Genomic DNA, 5,110 nt, shown 5'->3' on the forward strand with positions numbered 1-5,110 from the left:
GAGTGCTCGAAGGGGTGTAAAGGAACGAGCTTATGGATCGATGTCTCACTCTGCTCAGCCCAGCTGTAGCTGTTGTTTCTCACACAGAGAGGCTTTGTCTGGGCTCTACGAAAAACAGCCGGTAACAACTGTTTACCGTCTGCTGCCTCGGGCCTAAGCGGGGCCTTGAACTCGTTACACCTTGCGCTAGCCGGCGGCAGCTCGCTCTTTCAGGCTGCTAATATTAACCGCTTTGACAGAACAGAAGTGGTCTGGGGGTTGGGAGCCGTTGCTATTGAAACATCAGGATTTTTGACTTGTATCGGGAAACCCTGGTGTGTGTGAATAAACACCCACACATACCTGTAGACAGACCCACTAATTGTAGAGGGTAGTGTCATTTTCTTTTCTCTCTCTTGCTCAGGCACATTTAAACAAACATGCACACACTCTGGAGGTTCTTGACCCTGGACTGCAGGGCTGTGCATCTGTTAATTATAATCCAGTTCACAGGTTAGACACACATCATACTCAAAATGGCTCATACTGTTGCTATACAGAGGCATATCATAATGCTTTTCTTTTTTCTTTTTCATGATTTGTGTTGTAGGTGTCTGAGGGTGTTGGAGGATATGTTGGGAACCCTGACACACTTGGATTGAGGTAAATTGTGAAGGGATAAGAAAGTGGAAATGTGGAGAAAAAGTTAGCCAGAGAGAGTAAAGCGCCCTCGTTTTCTTTCTCTCAATGTCCCCTATCATTCTTAGCCCGCGCTTGAAACATCTGTCAGCACTCAGACTCTGGTGGTGAGGAGAAGAGAGCAGAGGGCCTGGTATGCAGCAGGCCCGGCCCAGGAATCAGTGCAGTCGCTCAGCTTGGCACGGCTGTCTTGTTTATTTGGCCTGACCTCGCATTCGCTCCAAGGTTACGGAACCTGCTTAGTGAAAGGAGCCCATTGTCCTGCAGGAAAAATCTGTTACAAATATTTACCATGGGGGGAATGCAAAGCCATGGCACACAGCCAGCCAGACTCAAGCTGTAAAATTCACTACAGTGTATTTTTGAAGTAGCCACCTCCACCCACCAGTACTTTTAACCGGGGTTAAAATTATACCCCACATTTTTATTAATGAGATCAAACTGTCACAGGTTGTTAGTCATGAAATAGCCAAAACATCAGGATCTTATGATTTCCTTCAAGCCAAAGTTATCCCATAACATAACATTAAAACATACAGCAAGAGTATAGGGACAGTGTGGCTATATATTTAATGACTTCAGTTGGCCTGTGTATTACCGAAATTATAATTCCCCTTAATTTTATGTATTTTCAGCAAACACACACTAATTTGCTTCCCTGGCCTCTAGTTTGTGTACGACATTATATTTAACTATCCAAGATGTTTTTCTGGCAGAAAAATCTGGAGCACATCCCCGCACTACATTTCTTATTCCACAGGGTCCCCCTGTTAGGTCAGTAGTAACAAATGCATTTTCAAAAAGGCTGCATAAATTCCCTTTTCCCCTCATATGGGTTTTCTTGAACGTGCCATACTGGTTTTAGCTGGAATAAATCTGCTGGTTTTCCATCACGCTCGCCTTTTTACCCTTGCAGCCAGACCAGGCGGACAACCTCACCGGCGCATTGACATGCAACAAAGCTAATGGTGGCCGGGACAGGAGGGCCTAATCTTCACTAACTGACAAGATTTAAATTGAGGAGACATCTTCCGCTGATTAGCTCCCACACCCACAATTATCCAACTGGGGTGTCAAGCAAGGTTTAACATCTCCACTGATTCTGCTCTCCTGAGACATCCAGGAGGCAATGCAATCGCTTTTAATAACTGCCTCCCTCCCTTGCTCCCTCCCTCCATCCCTCTCTCGCCCCTTCTCCTCCTTGATGCCCAATGCTCTTCGTGCAGCACGCCGTTCCTGCCGACCCCCCTTATTTCTCTTTCTCTTTCTGCCTGTTTCTCTCTCTCCTTCTTTTTAGCCCGCTCTCTTTTTCCTACCTTCACTCCCTCTGCAGCCCACACCCCCACCCCCAGTTCTCAGTCATTCAGGCTCCCTTCAAAATTAACCTTTCCTGCGAAAATATAATTTCTCACAAAATGAACCCCACTGAGCGATTTTTTTTCTTATTTGGAATAATTTATTCAAATTGCCCAACTCAGAACAGCAGAGCAATCTGAACACCGAGTGGACCCCTGAATTTGGATCTCTTTCTCTCTCCCTCTTTTTTTTTTTTCATCCAAGGGTAGAGGGAGAGAGAAAGGGAAAAAAAGTTTATGTACCTTGCTGTCTTCTGGCAAATAAGGGGACGGGCTTGCTTCCACCTTCTATCCCCAGCGCTCTGACAGCGGTATCCCCCTCGAGTGTACACCTCATTAAAATTCATCTGATCTGAATATTTTTGCAAATATGGTCTGATTGCTCACCATGACATGAAACATCCCTGTGTGTTATTTTAATCACACGCACCCCAACGGGCAATGTATATGATGGCTGTGACATTGAACTCCTCCACTGCTTGACCCCATTTTATGAGTGCACGTCATTTTAGGAGGGACCGGGGGACGGTGGGGGTGGTTTGGAAGTTACCTGGAATGATGGACATGCTTGATAATTCCTCCCTCTTTTTTCTTCAAATGTTCACACAGCATCAGCTCGGTTTAAAGCCCCTCTCAATCACACTGCCCCCCCCCTTGCTTCTCTCTCTCTCTAATGAACTGTTTTCTTCCGGTGATGGAACGGGAACACAAAGCAATGTGATTAATAATTTACTGTTTAGTTTTACTAATTGATCTGTTTTGGGAGCCAGGATAAAAGTGAGGATGCATCCTCGGCGCACATTGCCTTTCATATGGCATTTATCCACAAGTCACAACCAGCTCCCTCAAGATGAATAATGAACTAAACAAGATCAAATAATGATCACTTGGGAGTAGGAGAGAGAACTCCCTTACAAACACCACTGAGTTTACCTTAGGTTCTTTCAGCATATCACACAACAGAGTGGCGCAGGAGATGATGTGCATGGAGGCAGGTTGTTATTAGCAACAAAGACCCATGTAAGGACTTGCAAGGACAGAGCTTATGATTAGTTTTAGTGTTTGTGAAGCCAGAAAACTTTTCTGTTTTGATTATGATAGTGCTTGTCAAATGATGATCTTACATTTGCTGCTCTTTAACCTTGACTAGCTTTCAGAATAAGAATAAGAATTCACAAACCTGGACTCTGTAGTACTTCTTAACTTTTTAGGTCAAGGTGAGTTTAAACTTTACTGTAGTATTGTAGTTTTTGTAAGCAACCCTCCAAAATGAACATGAAAAACAGAGGACAATAATATAAAAGACACATCCACTTTTCATTTAAAAATGTGCTGCTGTCCGGTCCTTGGATAAAATGAGGCTGGCCAGGCCTGAAGGAACAAATGGTAGTGAATATTTAGTTATGATAAGAAAAAAGGGCTTTGTAGACCATTTAGAACATTGTATGTCATCACAGTGAATATTTGAATTGAACTATTCATTTTAATTGAAGTAAATCTGAACTCTTGTACGTCAAATTGTCTTCCATACGCGGCCCCAGTCAGTCATAACAACTCAGCATAGTCAGTGAAGTGCTTCCTGCTGGAACAGATTCAGACTCCCTTCCCTCCTGAACCTCTCCACAGTATTGTCATGGAAAAAGTACACCGGCCTGAGGCATCCTGCTGGCTCAGCATGGGAATGAGCATACCCTGTACTTGTAGCATCATGGGCTTGAATCCAGCTCATGACTTTTGACTCTCTGTACGGTCTAATAAAAATTAAATGCAAAGAAAGCAATGAGAAAAATAAAAAGGCACTACAGCAGTATGCGGTAGCATTTATGCTAGAACGATCAGCATACCCGCTTTTTGTTGCCACTGTACTGGTGTTTTGTCAGGCATTGACTAAGAAACTCTGGATTGTCATTGTGTTTTACTGCAAGATGCATAGGAAAAAACAAAGTGGTTAAAATGTATATGAATTTATGGGCATACAAAATACACTGAGACACATTCAAAAATATTAACACTATTGGCCAGTAATGGATATTTAGCTCCTTGTACTCGCCTGTGAGCCATTTCACCGTGCTATTTTTTTGCAAGGATTGGGAGGGCAATGGGTTAGTGGAAAGGAGTCTATTTATCCAGAGCACCTTAACACTGAGGGGGGATTAAAAATGAAATGAGAAACATTCCTTCCTTGATGCGCCACGGTCTTAAAAGAGACAGAATGGGGCGAAACACATCTTGTATCACAGAGACGTTCATCTGTTTGCAGATGAGCCATGTGTGCTTTTTTTAGTGCGTGAGACAGACTCAAATTTACATTTTATTGTTTTGGATTACACGCTGTTGGCCCATTGAACCTAATGTGGTTTCTCCGCCACCATATCTGTAATGGTTATAGCTGTTAGCTTGTAAATAAGGTTTAATACAGTAAGCCTGAAGTCTGTGTTTGTGTGTGTGTGTGTGTGTGTGTCCACATGCTCTCAGTGGTTTCTTATAAATAGTCCCATGGCTGGGTAGAGAGTGTCATTATGTGTTAGCTGCAAGTATCGTAAGATTAAAGCACCAACTAAATGCCCATATCATTACCCTATTTGCATGTGACATATATGTGTATAGGTGCCTGCTTAATTAGCAGTGATTGATTGGAATCAATGACTGTAAAAAAAAAAAAAAAAAACAAATAAAATTAAAAGAGGCTAAGAGGGAGCAGCGTTTGTGGGTGGGTAAGTAAGGTGTCTTGTGAAAGTATCCAGAATTAAATTTAGAGATAGTCCTCTTATTTCTGATTTGATTTGGCTTAGCTATTAAACATGCAGACAATCTAGTTGCCTTTGATACTCTACTAAAATCTATCCTGCCTGCTCCCCACCCCCCTCAAAAAATAGTAGCCTAATTTTGTCATGGATATTACACAGACACATGCATGAATCAGTGCTGGTTGTCATAATTATGTTAACATAGGGGATATTAAATGAGACAGGCCTATTTCCAAAGGTGAGACTGTAGAATCAACTCGGCGCTCAACAAACCTCGGTGTCAATCATGCAAGCGATTCATATTCAACTAAAGTCAAGCGCATCTGCCTG

At 42.7% G+C, this 5,110-nt stretch overlaps 1 long non-coding RNA gene across 1 annotated transcript; it reads left to right on the forward strand.

Moving 5' to 3' along the window:
- Window positions 1-400: 400 nt before the first annotated feature.
- Window positions 401-1,568, forward strand: LOC123984598. Its single transcript, XR_006828459.1, has 3 exons — window positions 401-492; window positions 590-642; window positions 747-1,568. It is a non-coding gene; the product is annotated as an uncharacterized LOC123984598 (long non-coding RNA).
- Window positions 1,569-5,110: the final 3,542 nt, after the last annotated feature.

Source organism: Micropterus dolomieu, linkage group LG16 (genome assembly GCF_021292245.1).
Source record: "Micropterus dolomieu isolate WLL.071019.BEF.003 ecotype Adirondacks linkage group LG16, ASM2129224v1, whole genome shotgun sequence".
Classification (NCBI taxonomy): Eukaryota; Metazoa; Chordata; class Actinopteri; order Centrarchiformes; family Centrarchidae; genus Micropterus; species Micropterus dolomieu.